Source organism: Etheostoma spectabile, chromosome 14 (genome assembly GCF_008692095.1).
Source record: "Etheostoma spectabile isolate EspeVRDwgs_2016 chromosome 14, UIUC_Espe_1.0, whole genome shotgun sequence".
Classification (NCBI taxonomy): Eukaryota; Metazoa; Chordata; class Actinopteri; order Perciformes; family Percidae; genus Etheostoma; species Etheostoma spectabile.
Window position 1 is genome coordinate 8,885,691 of NC_045746.1, and position 16,750 is coordinate 8,902,440.

The window sequence follows — 16,750 nt, forward strand, 5'->3', positions numbered from 1 at the left end:
GGATAAGCAAACATACATTTAAATACAGATGCAAATAGAAAGGAATCCCTTGAATTAACTGGCCTTAGCATTTATTACTAGAAAGTGCCTCAATAACATTTCTCATAACATTCATGAGTGTTTTCAGCTCTCTGACCGGAGGGAGAACTTAAGCATTAATTTGCCACTGGGGAGGTGTGAGATGTATTTGCCACAAATTCCCTCCTCTGCTGACAACCAGACCATCCACTAAAACGCACGGTGCGCTGTGCGAGAGTCGAGGGAGGGTTTGACGGGGAATGAGGGGAGAGAAGAGAATGCGTTGTCAAAGTAAATAACACAAAGCCAGACCAATTAAACAGTGGGGCAGACGCCAGAAACATTTAATGTGTCATATGCACTTTTACAGCATTGTGGATTTGGCTGTCCGGGCTGTCGTAATGTGGTCCAGTGGTTTCAGTTTAAGGTCCACTTGGACATATCACTGTGTCATTCGCCTGCCATTGGACATGTTATAGAGAAGCATCAGTCAACGGTGGCCTCTAAACCATTTGATGAGTTCATGACCTACATGCAGCCACCGCAGAAGCCCCATATATCACACGGCACATCATGAGGGTCTGGAGGACAACCAGACTGTATGTGCCTTTCTACATCATACACACAACAGGAAGAGGCAAAATACAGATTTCTACATTTGTACATGACATAATGATTATAAGACCATACTTGAACTATGATAACACTAACCATAACTCGTTATATTTGCTGTAATTATTCCTCAGGGGAACATGAATGTCTGTACCCAATGTCATGGTAATCCTTCCAATCCTGGTAAGGATAGTGGTTGTGCCAGTACCAAAGTGGCTGACCAACCCACTTACTAACAAACTGGTATTGCCACCCTAGAGCCACTTGTGAGCTTCTCACTTACAAAAAGACAAATGTAATCACTTCTCATATGATTGCATGATTGCTACATGTGGCAATACACACGGAGTCTCAAATTAAGGATGAGGTAGTCAAGCCGGCATTTGTCTCTGCAAGAAGTCTGAAGTGCAATTTTCAAAAACAAGGGGTGCCTATGTGTGGTACCTGGGAGACGGGGCAAATGTCCGGTGTGACAGCTGCTGCAGCAAGCTTCTTACTCTGGAAAGTAAATTGGCAAATCAGATTTTTTGTATTCATATATATATATATATATATATATATATATATATATACACATACATACATACATATATACATACATATATACACACACACTTTTAGTGAGTTGCAAGAATCATTTTTGACACCTTACTATTCCCCTTTTTTCCTAGCCTTTTATTATCTGTTATTCAATGTTAATTTCATGCAATCCACATTTAGAAGACTCATTATCTTTAGAAGCAATTATTTTTCTCTGACCAGGGCAGTGCAGCTACTAGAACGTCCAGATTAGGATACTCATCTTTACAAACGTGTTGATTTAAAAGCACTATCTCTTTTTTTTTTTTCCTGTTGAGTGAAGACTTTAATTAAACAAGCATGTTATTTGTGATCACTTTCCAACTGGGTAACAAACGATAGGCGTTAGGAGTATGCCCACACTTTGCCACGGCTTAATAAAACGGTACGATAAACACATAATATTCTGTGGTTTGATGAAATTCTTACAACAGCCCAATTAGGCAGCAAGCACTTTATTATTCTTCGCTTGGCAAAAGGTTACTTTCGACGTCAAGGAAATTTGATATTGAACTTCTTCCTCGGCAGTGCGACATATTGAAGACAAAGCCAGAATGTGGCAAGCTTGGAAATACACATATCCCACTGATGTAATTGAAGAGAAAGAAAACATAAACATTTCATTGAATGGACAGTATTAATGTGCCTTAATTTGCAGCATAATTACTGCTATTAGAAATGCATCCAATTCAATTTCTTTTTTGCAAAAGAAGCCCAAATTATTTTAATGTGTTTGCAGGTGTCTGTATCATTCTCAGGAGGGCAATTTGAAAAAGGATGTTTAGTAATTTTTATGAAAGTACTATTTGTTCTCATAGAAATGGGCAGAAAGACTAAATTTGAAGAAAATTTGCTACAGCAATGAGCTTGGAGTTGCATCACAACATCATGCTGTTGAGTGCTGCTGAATCCACCAGGCAGCCATTATGCTGGCTGAGAGCTTGATATTAAAATGTAAGTGGAGAATGTTATCCTGCTCACCATAAGCCATTTATGAAACGGTGCCATCAATGTATGGCCCGAGGATGATTGCAGAATCAGTTATGGACACAGCACATGTTCTCTTATATGGATCACTTTCAACTAGAGGTGTAACAAGACTTCCTGTTGAGGTAAAAAAAAAAAAAGACTTGCTATATTGGTCACAAGCCGCAGCCAGAAGACGGAGCCTAACCTGGTTGGTCTTATAATAATACTAATAATAAAAACTTTATTAATCCCGCAAGGGGAAATGACACATCTGGTGTTGAAGATGAGTCGGACCTGGACCTGTAAATTAGTTTAGAAGATCCCCTGCCCAGTTGCGATTGTAGAAAGCTGCCGGTAAAACCCAGCGTCAGAACGTTAGAGAAGAGACCTTCAACAGGGGGTCCGGGGCCATTAGGGGGTCCTCAGGGTTACTGCAGGGGGGCCACCAAGTTCTTGTTTTATTTATTAAATGACAACAGTTAAAATATGTCTGATAATATACATAAACTTACATCCAACATATTCTTTCAGCTTATTTGTATATCATTTTATATATATATATATATATATATATATATATATATATATACTGTATATACACACACACACACACACAACAGTGACAACAGGCTTACTGGTCTACAGGTAACCTAGCCACTAAGGAAGACTTCAGATAAGGTTCACTGTGCTACATTTATGTTTAACATTAAAAAATGAATGAATATGTCAGTAATTATTATTTGAATACCTTAGTTTTGTATGAATCATAACAAAGGTTTGTGTAAAGGCTTTAGGCCGCCCTACACATTATTGTAGGCCCAGTTTAATATGCAACATATACATGTGGTAAGGTTCCTAAACAATGTGGAAGACCCCTGTGTCCCTGTGTTAGAGGGAACCGCCCCTGTCTCTCTCTCTCTGTCTCTCCGTCTCTTGTATAAGACACATGGGCCGCTGACTCCCTTAGATTGCTCTCTTTCTCTGTCTCTCTCTCTCTGTGTCTCTGTCTCTCCCATAAGACACACGGGCCACTGTCTCCCTTAGATTGCTCTCTTTCTCTGTCTTTTTCAACTGGAGTCGGAAGCAGAAAGGAAAACCTAACTTTACTTTTAATGATATTTAACATAGGGAAATGTTCTCCCTTCAATTTAAAATGGTCATGAACCGATACAAGAGCAGCCTTCTTCTTTATTTACTGCTGCAATTAAACGCTTGGTTACGTTGTTACCTTGGTTCTCTGAGTAAAGAGAAATCTCTCCATTGTACATATGGAACAACGTACGATATCCACATTTCGAACGTACGTGCTCATTTTCCTGAAAAAGAACATGACCAAATCTTTGGTTCAGCAGTCTTTTGTGCATGAAGAAAAAAAATTGGACAGCCGCTGTTAACACTTTGATTATTGAGAGTACTACTTTGATTATGGTTTGCAATTAATAAAATAAGACCAAAAAAAAAGAAAAAAGTAAAAGTAGTAGTTGAAAAGTAGTTCAGTTAAAGGTCACACAGTGCTTCAAGTAGAAGTTAGATGCTCACGCGGCACTGACTGGGTCTGGAGAGGTTAGTTAAACAGGAGAGAAGCCAGTCATTTGAGATTGTCAAAACCTTTCACAGTGCTCATTTTTCATTTTGTGACTTTCGATTGAATAAAAGACGTATTTTCCAGTCATATTTCTTTATTGAAGTTTTTCTTTAGCTAAAATCTCATCTCCTTCTCGTGAAACCAATCTCGAGCCTCCTCTCGTGAGCGGAGTGTCTCGTCACACCCCCACACCCCTACTTGTAGCGTTTCATTTCCTGACATCAGTGTTTTGGCTGGTTAAAGCAAACATTATCAGCCAAAGTTCATTATCAGTGGCCTGTTAAATGAGGTTATCTGATTTGCGGGAGTTATGTAACAGCCTATTGTGCATGCATCTCTACAGACCTGCTGGGAGCCCAAATGTTGCAACAACCCGCTGGGCTGGATCTCATAGAGAAGTGCCTAATTGGTTCCTGTAGTGCCATATCTGTGCTTGGAGAGTGGGACACTCCTCTTTGGTTTTGCCTTTCAAAAGAACCTGATGATCATCCTGGTGTGGCAGAGGCGGGATGACGTCCCTGCTGACATTGGCATGGAAAGCATGAACAGCTGGCTGGTGTGCAGCGCTAGAGAGGAAAAATATTCAGGGTCTGAATTCGGAATGTGTCATCCTAGAGTTGCATTACATTACAAAAAAGGTTATGTATTATTGTCACATTTGTTGATTACTCCCTATTCCTTACTGTCTTACCAACCTGGGTTGAAACATTTTATTGTAATCAGGAGAAATAGTGAGCAAACATTCACAAGCATGGACATGGCAACATACAGTGTATGATGAAACCTCATGAGTGATACTTTTCATCAAATCATCTCTCTGAAAATGATCTAACATTGAGGGAAGTGTAGTCATTGTATTTGCAACACCTTCAACATCAGATGCTTAATATCCCAATTACAGATGTTTCTGGTGTGTTAGCAAAACATATGAAGGCCAAATGTACAGTAGTTACTGGCTGTCCATTTGAGGAGAACATATTTAGGAAATAACAAGTCTAATACCATAATGCATTATATTTGAAGGTTTTAGATTTCATTTAAGGTATGATGACTGAAAATATTGCAATAATAGTCAAATTATTGCATGGATACCCACCAGAAAAATAATGGTCTCCATTATTAATGTATATCTTGACTCGAGAGCCTACATTGGCGACACAAACAGAATGAACAAACTGATCAGGAAGGCGGGAACAGGAGACATCTGAAGCTGTGGTGGAGAGAGGTCACTGAACAAACTGTTGTCTATCATGGATAACCCCGACCACCCTCCCCACACACTGGCTCAACAGAGGAGCAGCTTCTCTAAGAGGCTCCGACATCTTTGATGTAGCACGGACCGCTACAGGAAATCATTCCTACCACAGGCAATACAACTCTTTGACACGTCATCACTGGGTGCTAGATAAGATTCATAGACATCACATCTGCATTAAATGCAACTTGAACAATAGGGGTATCTACATATTTATCATTATTAGTCAAGCAGCTGTACATTTTGTATGCCCAACTTGTATATATTTGAAATAGTTGTTCTTGCATTGTATCCTATTATTGTAAACATACTGTATCCTAGTATTTCATGTATATTGTATCCTAGTAATTCATGTATATTGTATCCTAGTAATTCATGTGTATTGTATCCTAATATTTCATGTATATTGTATCTTAGTATTTCATGTTTGTTCTGTGCTGTGTGACTGATATTTTGCTGCTGTAACATTGTACTCTCCTATTGTTTGGGATCAATATCTATCTATCTATCTATCTATCTATCTATCTATCTATCTATCTATCTATCTATCTATCTATCTATCTATCTATCTATCTCAGTAACTGAAGTCCTTCAGCACAACAAGCCTGACCTTAGATTGCTAATGCTGCTGCTACAGAGAGTAGCAGCAGCATTAGGCTTGCAGGAGAGCTCACATTAAAAAAAAAAGCAAAATAGCAAAACAGACGCTTTGCTTTTTTGGGGTCCATGGAGAATACACAGTTCTGCAGATACAGGTTTACATTTTAAGGTGAAGAGTTTCCTGTTTTTGAGTAGCCTTTTTTTTTTTAATTATTTCTGATATCTGAAGGCTTCAATGACTTGAAAAACATGTTTATGACAGCCAAACATATCTCTAGTAGTGAACATTAAACTGAATGCATTCTAGACTTTTCTGAGATATTTAACTCTGCTTGCTATGTATGGCTGTGCACAAGTATTATGGTACTGGTGGTAAAATGGTTGGTGGACAGTACATGAAACCATTGCCTATGACTTGTTTACAAAATGACCTCACTGGTACAGTCTTTATGGAGCTTATCTAGCAATAATTTCATTTTGAGTGTGTATCTACTGAAACCACTCAAAAAAAAACATGCAATAGAATTCTGTTCTGTGAGTGCTGCTTTTTTTCGTAAGTTGGAGAGCCTATTGTGCTTCCTTAATAACTCATTTCAACCACCAATTTTCCGTTCCAACAGAGTTGCTGATGAAGCAGGGCCAGAATCAGCTGATGCAGGACGCACAAATTAGAGCCAAGAGCACGGGCAGAACATTAAGGGCGGTTAATAATATCATTTCAGCTATTAAAGAAAAAATGATATATATTTTGACTATGTATGTAGGTTTTTTATGGCAGTGTAATTGATTAAAATATATAATAGCATTGCTGAAAATCAGAGTGTTAAAAAGCTTACCCTTTGAGCTTCAACACTTGCGTTGGAGAGTCCGGGCGCTGGGCCTCTCTCTAATACATTTGTTCATTATTGCAAATGATAAATCACATGCTAAGTATTATCTGCAATGACATGTATGGCAAGGTTAACACAGAGTAGTATATGTCGGTACACGATCCGTCCTGCGCATGTGCAATATGTTCGCGCATGCGCAGATGATATCATGGTGAACGCAGATTTACAACGCTGCACGATCTGTTCCCATAGACAGTTAAAGAAAGTCTGTTTGCCTCCACCGGAAAGCTAACGTTAGTTTAGCTAACAGCTAATTCGGCTAACCGCTAGCTGAGACAGCATGTAAAAGACCCTCAAAACTGAAAATAACTTTAAAAATATAACAGCTGTTACGTCAGTTCTACTTTACTTGTGCTCATTTGAAATACGATCACTCAATACTTGTCTTTATTATTACTGTAAAGTCTTAATTTAGGTGTAGCTAGCTTTTCCCACTGGTTAGTTTGAGTAACGTTATTTTAGTAGGAATCAAGCTGTCAACTAGCGGTGAATTAGCTGTTAGCTAAACTAACGTCGTTAGCTTTCCGGTGGAGGCTAACAGCAGACCGCTACTGTTGAACAGATCGTGCAGTGCCATAAATCCCTGGTAAATCCTTGTCCATCATGATTATCATCTGCGCGTGCGCGAACATATTGCACATGCGCAGGACGGATCGTGTACCGACAGTATGTATTCCACAATAATAAAACAATATTGTTGCTTAGCTAACTATACATTTAGTAGCAGTTCTGGAGCTTTTGACTGTGTCACTTTTAAATCAACATGGATGACAGGTCCTACTGTAGAAGCGGGAAGTTTGCTACAGATACAATTCCATGGCAACTGAGCAAACGCAAATCTGACGATGAGGAGTGTGTTATATGGTCAAAAGCTCCAGTACAGCTACATAATGGACCCTGAAGTCCAAGGTTAATAATGAACTTTGAACCTTAACAGTCTTGCTTGGGTTAAAGGAAATAAAAGAGGGCCTAATATAGGGTGACCAGACATCCCCGGTTTTGGTGACCCTTCCCCGGCTGGATCTGTCCCCGGAAATGTCCCCGGTTTTCACTGTGACCGACAGACCCGAAATTGGAATGAAAAAAAGAAAACACTGACCAAACGGAGCAGATAGTCGCACACAGTACACACACAGGCTCAAGACAGCCAGAGCCAGCGCTGCTCAGAGCTCAGAGATGTTTTAGAATGCCGTATTTTACGATGCTAAAATGACTGATTATTTACATGGAGTCTGGTGGGTTTAGCGAACGCAATTTCGTGGACTTTTTATTTAAAAAAAGGATCTTAATCTTTAACAGAAAGGTCGACTCCTTAGAAATCCTTTCCATAATGTTGTCAGATACTTCGAATATTAATCTGAGTCGGTCAGTAGCAAAAACACTTTTATGACATAAATACAAGTTGGACTATTATCCTACTAACTTCCATTGTAGTGTTTCTCTACTGCAGCGATCTCGTTTAATACTGGATCCATGTCAAGGAAAATCTTTCCTCAGAGTTTTTATTGTATCCGATACTCAATGAGCTGTTGCAGAAACAAGCCTTAAGCAATAAAGCAAAAGCTGTCAGATAAATGGTGTCAGAAACATTACAACATTCCCCTCTGAGGTGTAGTGGAGTACAAGTATGAAGTAGCAGCAGGGGTGATTCTAGGATCAGACCTTTGGGGGGGGGGGTAGGGCTCATCTCCTAATGAGAACAGCTCTAGGTCTAGTGTCCCCGTTTTAAGTTTTACAAAAATAAAAACATGACGTGTTTTGGAGGTATATACGCTTCTGAGCTGAAAATGTGGTGGTAGATGTTACTCAGTCAACTTCTGCAGTCTCCACCCCTGACTGCCTGCTGTGTTTCCACATCCCTTAGGGTCTGGACTGAAGTGGGTAAAATGTTTTAATGCAGAAGCATATCTGGTACCGTATTGAGCTAATTACCAAGCTCTTTAAAAAATATCCCCATCTTCGTGAACAAATTGGAGTAATAAGTAAAAGCTGTTTCCATTTCCATTAGCATCGGCAGGTCAGTGTAAAAAAACAAAACAAAAAACTATATTGTTCTGGTAAACTAATTAAAAGGCTGTTTAAATGCATAGCAGCTAATTGCTTTGCTAAAGACGCTAAAAGCTGACATTTAGCCTAACACATAATTGAGGAGTCTTGCATTTTATTTAAAGCTGGGTTCATGTATAAAATTATAAAAATGGCAAGTGTCTATGAAATACATGACAAGATGATTATGTTATAGACGTTACTCCCAGCCGTATTTAGAAGGAAAGGTCGCTTGAACAATTCAGTGCCATTAAGAATACCTTGTAAGTAGCTAGATGAAATACAGCACAGGTCCGTCATTTTCTTTTCTTTTTTTGAGGTATTTTAGGCTGCACCATTAAAACAGAAGGCTGAAATGTAAGATGACTAAAATTCTTATCTTAGTCAACTGTATTACAGTGGTCCGTGCTTCACTATGTTCTGACCTCAGTAACAACTAGAATTCTCCTGGATTTACAGTATGTGTATCAAAAAGGTATTTTTGAAAAAGGTGCCTAACAGTTCTTAACTCAAGATGTTCCAGAAAATGCATCCTGCCAAAATGATTGCATGACAAATGAAGTTCAGTCAGGAAGACTATACTTTTACTTGCTTAGGCCTTGCATTCAGTCTTCTTACACATTCTCCCTCATTATGCCTTGCTGTCCTGTCCCGGGCCTGTAATTTATATCATTAGCTGCTCTCATCAACTGATCTCATCTATCCAATAGCTCATCGACACACCTACATTGAACGCCTTTTATATTGCTCTCTCTCATGCTGAGAGGTATACATTTACGTCTGTTTTGCTATCTAAATTTGTTCTCCTCCTTGTTGTCGTCAGCTGTCTTTTCGGTAAAAAGCGTTGCAAATAACAATGTGTCCCTCCACCCCCCCATCACTGCCAGTCTTCGGGATTCTTCAGCTTCCATCAGCCTCAAAAGAATCATCAGCCACCACCACCACCACCACCAGTGTCTGGGGAGGTGGGGGGGGGGGGTGTGATTTATCCTGCTGTTGACTTAACTATGACATATCATCCTATATAGTATACAGTCATCCTTACGTCATTCATTTGTCTCTCCTGATTGAAATATGAAAAAAAGTCATTACTAACTAGGATATTTTATAAATTCCAGTAGCCTTCACATGCTGAGAGTGATAGTGTGTGTAAGTTTTCGACAGTGTGCGTAAGCTTTCTTTCTCTTTTTAAGCACTTTTAATTTGAACTGCAACAGGCTTTGCTTTTCTTAACTATTCAAAGATTAATGAGGTCCTTGGAAGAAGTTTCTTCTGATGAGGGAGCAGAATCTAATAAGAACAGACCCTGTGCAATAATCACAACATTAATCACTTCAGTACAAATGGCACAGGTGCTTTGTTTGACAGGTGCTGAAGGTACCACATCTCTTTGAGTAGGATTGCTATGTGGAAAAAAAAAGAAGATATCTTCTATTTATGTTCATTTTAATAATTTTTGGTTTAAGAGCCCGAGTCAGTTTGAAGATGACATTCAGGGTTACTTTAAAAGTAAAGCCTTAGCTCAGGCAGTGGTAATGCATGTTTCTCTTTGGAGAGTCGCAGTGATTCATCTGTTGTATGAGGGGCGAGGAAAGAGGCATGCATAGTCAGTCTTAATGGCATGGGTGAACACAAAATTCATCAGCTAGCTAATTACCTTGGTAGCTACTGTAGGAAGCTAACGTTAGCTAAAGTAATCGGCCTTCTCTGCACACAAGCAAAAACACTGCAAATGTCCACCCAAATACATGTCAGCAATAATTAACAAATGGGATACTTTGATTTGAAATGTCAAGCACCTACATTTGGCTGGCTAGCTGAGTCGTTTTAACCTGTGTCAATTACAGTAGAAGGACATTAAAGCAGAACAACATAGCAATTGTACCTTGAAGGCCCTGTGGACAGAATTGCATTTTTTTTTCTCATTTTCACATAATGAGAAATTTAGAGTTGTATTTAAAAATATATAGGTCAGGCATTTTGGGAAATTATTAACTGGTTTTATACAGTGAGACACAGTTATGATCGTAACACATTAAAACACATCACAAATCACATACGCGCACACAGGCTTTACAGAACTGTCTACTTACAAATGCTCATGTTTGTGACAGATGCCATACCAACACTCTGCCAAGACGGGTGTCTGTGTGCGTGTGTGTGTGTGTGTTGACTTGGTACAGAGAGGCTCTTTGAGTGGGATCAAATAATATTTCCACTCCTTCAGGGGTGAGATTGGGTCCCAGAACACAACCGGCTTTTATCTCAGGCCACTCTTAAAGGGCGCTGAGCTTAATCTACCAGAATACAGCAGAGGGATAAAAAGGAGGTGAAGTGATAATGAGGGCTCAACCTATGTTGTCTGCATGTTGGTGATAGTATTCATTTGGTATTTTGGTTATGTATGTACATGAATACGCACGCACGCACACATGCACGCACACACGCACGCACAGTCATTTAAAAAGACGACATTCAAATGCTGCCTAACAATACAATGTTTGAAAATATCTACTCCAAGTTCCAAAAGGATTGCTGCCAAGATAGAACTGGATAATTTGGTTATGATTTATTTCCAGGAAAGCTCCAGAATCTACATATTGTTGAAATGCTACATAATTTCCCTAGCACAAATGATTATCTGCTGAGGCTACGGAACTTAAAGGTATACTGTGGAGTCCAATAGCAGATGTACTGTATGTAATGTTTTTTTTTAAAGATTATTTTTTGGGCATTTTAGGCCTTTAATTGATAGGACAGTTGAAGACATGAAAGGGGAGAGAGAGGGGGAGTGACATGCAGCAAAGGGCCGCAGGCTGGATTCGAACCTGGGCTGGCTGCGTAAACCTCTATACATGGGCACCCGCTCTACCAACTGAGCTATCTGGGTGCCCCTGTATGTAATGTTTTGATAAGCAGGAAAAGTAGTACAAGTTTGGAAAAATTCTAATTTTGTTTGATTTTTCTTTGTAAATACATGGCCAGGACTCTCAAGTAGCCTAGCTTAGGCATGTCTGTTTCTAAATACTTTGTGTTACGGGTTTTGGGGCCGAAATTTAAAAGAAATTTCTAATCTGCTGCTACGTTATGAACCACCCAGACGGCTCAGGTTGTCTGGGAACTGTCCTCAGAGTCAAAACTAACCAGGGGAAGCAGCCTTCAGCTTTTATGCACCACATATCTGGAACAACCAACCAGAAAACTGCAGGTCCGACGCAACTCTCAATTCTTTTAAATCAAGGCTGAAGAACTTTCCTTTTGCCGTTAAATAACGGAACTGTATGACAATCTATGTATGTAAGCATATAAAGATAATTAAAAAGTAAGACTAGTGGGACTGGCTGTCCTGGGAACGGCAAGTATTGCAGGTGGATACACACACACACACACACACACACACAGCTATAAAGAATGACATGTGGGAGGTCTGGAGGTGGTTGCCCTCATTTGGACTCCTCACTGCTGACCGCTATTGGACAGTTCGAGTTCGAGAGGCCGGCTTGGCTGTTTCATTACTCAGACACTTGTGGGGGCACATCACGACTCCTCACCTCCCTGTCCCTGTCCGCGTATCTCCTACACCATGTCTTCCTGCAAATAGCCTGGAGGCATAAAGCCGCCTGCACAGACTCATCCTGCGTTCTTCTCTTAGTTTTAAGTAGCTGTTAAACATGCGGCAAAGTCTCAGGCGCTGCCTCTCTTGGCTGTGGTAGATTGCGTTAGCTTAAGCCTACCACTGAATTATGCCAGTGTTTCGAGAAGCCCTTGGCAGCGTGGAGAGGCAATTCATTTTGACTAAATGTAGGTTGCCATGATTTGTGAAGAGTGCTTTGTGGAGATAGCTTGGTGGAGCCAAAAGAAGCTTCAATGAGTCCTTTACCTTAGCTCGGAATAAATCACCCTCAAAGTGTCAAAGGACACTTGTGTTTTATCCTGGACAGTATGATGGCGACTAAAATACTCAATGGATTAGCAGATCCATAATTTGATTAAGGAACAGCAAGGGCATTTCATGCGGATCTAATGCCATTGTGGACAGGCAATCGAGGAGTCTGGCTGTGCCATCAGCACCGAAGAACTGGGCCAAAACGGAAATGTTGGCATTACGAAGCAGTCAGGGATCTGTTTCATAACAGCCCAGATGGGAATAAGCTGTTTAGTCAAACATCAGAAATAAGATGTCTATGGTATTGTCCAAAGGCTGATTAAGGGCTTTGGTTTAGACATTTCAGGTGACTCAGTTTACTACGCGATCTTATCCTTTGCATAATTTCCTCAAGGAAAAGTCATCAACATAACCATTGCGTCTTATCTGTACTTTCGTCTGCGCTCCTGTCCACTCTGGCTTTGTCCACACCATCTTCCCTTCTAATCTGCCAGTCTGCTTCGTTCTCAGTGTCCTTTCTGAGCAGCTTGGCATCAGAGCCTGTGGGACAGAACCATCTGTCAGCCACCAAGGAGGGACAGCTAGACACGCTACAACCATTACAGCAATGGATTTTCACTGTTCCCTGTCTCAGGACACACACTTCATCCTTGCATGCCCTGCACACTTTCACTTTATTGCAGTGTCAAAGTAAGACATGTCATTCCACTCACTCAGGTTGTGGCATGCTCCCAAGGTAGCTCACACTGTCACTAAGGGTGCTCTTTGTTTGTCCTCCCTTTGGTATCTGTTTTGTTGGCGTTATAATTTTGCTTGCTAGTCTTTGTCGTTCTCACTCTCCATCTCCCTGTGCTCTCACTCAAAATTATCTCACTGCTGTGTCAAAACAGCCTGAGGCCTTGTCCGCCAGGTACTTTTAGTGTTTTCGTTGGTGTTTTTCACAGCTTTTGTCTGAAATTGTCAATGTTTACTAGCTCTCACACTTCAGATCGCGGATTTTTCAGAACTTTGTGCATCACCGTATAAAATAGCTACAGATCTCAAAGGAAAGCTGCACTCATGTTACGATGTTTATGTAATCTGTGGCATTGACTGCAGAGCTGGCTTTTCCCCCTGCTTTTAGTCTTTAAGGCATTGTGTATCCCCCCGGCAACATAAGGACCCCTGTAAAATGGCACCATGATTCTAGAGAAGTGCTGTCTTAAGGACAAACTTGGAAGGATCACATTTTCTTACCTTTTCTTACTGTTGTTCTAAAACATGCAATCTTTACGGAGGGGTCTGAAACAGGCCCCCAGAAAGTGCAGCAGGCTTTGAAGCAAATTGAACACAGTGGAATTGCAAATCCCTGCCTATCATGTGATGCCCTCTGGCCTAAACAAAATATTTCCCCCAAAGACTTACATGGGGAAAGAGACAAGTGTAAATCAGAGGATACATGTTTTTTTTAGCATGACGACACACAAGAAATAACTCATTTCACTATGAGGACTTGATCCATTCAGTCCTATGATATTTGGAAAGCCTAGAAGAACTGCAAGATTAAATCGTTATATAGTACCCATCCAATTTAGCGGAGCGCTAAACCGGAAGTAGCTATCTCCACCTGCTCTATGGGCCGCAGTGTGGAAGCATCTCCACGATGGCTTCATACGCAACTGAGCAACTCTCATGTATCCATTGTGTGAAATAGATAAATAGTTAAAACACTAGTAGTCTTGCATTGCCTGACCTATCTCCACAGCGCAACGGAGGTAGGTCTGGCTAGTCCCCCCAACATTTTAGTTTTTTTTTTATTATCTACTCTGTAAAGCTACTTTGAGCTTGGGAAAAGCGCTATACAAATTCAATTTTTTATTATTATTATTATTATTATTATTTTGGGATAGGAGAAAACCTGCTTTGCGTCATTGGCATTTCTTTAAACCAATCCCGATCGTCTTGGGCGCTGGACGCAGGTACGGTGCCTCTGGGAAAGAACTTGTTTTGATGGAACATGTGCATGTAAAGAGGCAAGCTCTGGAGTGGGATGATAATCTCTCTCCCAAAAAAAAAAAGATAAACGTAATTTGATTGCCAGTAATAGCTCAGAGGACGTTTACCGAATGGACTTGACGTCAGAATGACAACACAAAGAAAGCGGAAAGTGATGGACTTCTGCCCAAAAATGAGGGACATCCGACGCAACATCCGGCGGCACCGGTACAATCCTGTAAATGAAACGTTGATAAAAGGCTAGTAACTAGCTAACTGGGCGAACACAACTACAAATGTGAAGTAAACACACAAAGGCACTCTTTTAAACATGTCATCAAGAAAAACAACATCTAACAACAATAACACTGACAACAGTTACAGAGGGCAAAGCATCTGACGAAAATAACGTTCCAAAACAGCGTTCCACCTGCGACTACGGCACTGCAGGGGTGTGTGTATAACCTGCCAACACCACCTAACCCGGGGCTACAACTATTACTTTTTAAGAGAACAGATCATTTTAAGTTATTCCGGCCTTTGTATAGTTGCTAAAGTACTGAAGAAAAAGTGGTAACTGAACAGATAATACAGTTTTTATTTCATTACATATATCTGATTATAGCTGGATTAGCTTCCCAGGAGGCTCTCGGGCACAGCACCCCCTCCCATGTGTCCTCCCCGTTTCCATCAAGTACAGTGCACACACCTCATGGCCCAGGTTTTCTGTGTGTCAATTAGTTTGTGATAGCATTATGAAAAACACAGCTTTATGTTGAAATATGCGCCATGTGAGGTACAATATAAACAACAATAAAGGTCTTAAAACTAGATTTAGACACGGGGGCCCTGTGCAAGACAAGGTCACATGATTAGGTAATGATGCAGAATGTACCTTTAGGGGGTGACATCCAAATACTGGCGAGTGTTCTGTGCAGTGATCCCTGGGAATAACAAGACAAAACATTACAACAATAAGTGCTTGCTTCAGAATATGTAGCTGCCACCACACACACACACACACACACACACACACACACACACACACACAAACACACACACACACACACACAAAAAGAATCATATCAGTTTGACTATGCATGGGAAGCCTAATGCTTCGTGTTCCTGCTGCGTCACAATTAAAAAAAAAAAGCCACAGTGGAACTCTTTGCATTGCTCTTGTGATCAACTCAGCAATATAAAACTTTTAGGACTTGCTGTTCTGAGCACTAAAACATGCTTTCCTCCCAGCGCTGTCAGGAACACTCAATAGCGTGCCCTGTCTTTATTGTAAATAAAGCAAAAGGCAGCACTAACAGAGATTCCTGGTGGACACAGCCTCAGTCAAGCTGAAAAATGTTGTCTTGCCACCAACTTATGACTGTCCACTGTTCACTTTGTCTCCCTGTATTATTTGTCAGCAGGGTCTCTCCTCAGGTCACTGGTGACACACCAGTACCACACTTAATTACCCAGAAACCTCAGGGAAAAACAGCCAGGAGCCACTCTAATCACTGTGACTCTACTGCCAGAGGAAATGTGAAAAGCTGCCTCCTTGCCTTTTCTCTGTCACCATGCATTTTTGCTTGTGTCTGGCTTCTCTATTTCCCCTCTCCTTTGACCTCTCTCTCATCCCTTTCACTCCCTTGAGAAAGTTCCAGTTTGTGGCCTTACTCTAGGGTGTGATGGTAGCTTCACAGGAAGACTAATCCACACTTAATTACCCATAAGCCCCTTTGGAGGGCAGATGTGGAATGACTAAGGCATTCACACGGTGTTATCTCGTGCTTCTTGTTCCTTCTGACTGGACTATCAAAGCCTGCCCACTGCGACCATTTTTTTTTTTTTCCATGTTACATAACAAAACCATTTTGGGGAAAATCCACTTTGACAGGATTGTTATTAGCATAAATATCACTCAAAGTTTATACATTTTTAATGAAATAATCACTTTGAGTTGACATTCCACCCCTTGGTTATTCCAGTGCAACATGACTTCAAACCCACAGAACTGCTCCTCTTACATTTTAAGACCGACCGGCGGGGCCTCTGATTGGTCACAGTTAAGCTTCAATGCTTATGGGTAATGCTCAACACCCTGAGTGATATGAAAACATGGGATTGAGAGTACACTGCAAATCAAGAAAGAGCCTAGTTGTGCTCATCCACAGATGCCCTCGAAGCGGCGCGTATGCACATATGAGACAGATATATTTGAAAATTTATTTTCATATAAAAAGACACTATGAAAACATTAGAGGACTACTTTGTACAATCGTATGTATAAAAAGAACAAAAATGAGAGACAAAAAGGAAAGAGAGGGGTTTCAGTATTA

At 40.5% G+C, this 16,750-nt stretch overlaps 1 protein-coding gene across 1 annotated transcript in view; it reads right to left on the reverse strand.

The window, feature by feature from the left end:
- Window positions 1-10,528: 10,528 nt before the first annotated feature.
- Window positions 10,529-16,750, reverse strand: part of adgrb2 (adhesion G protein-coupled receptor B2) — a 240,978-nt gene continuing 234,756 nt past the window's right edge. The window contains exon 37 of the mRNA XM_032534850.1: window positions 10,529-10,724. The gene's annotated coding sequence lies outside the window, so the exon portion shown is untranslated. The remainder of the gene's footprint in view (window positions 10,725-16,750) is intronic.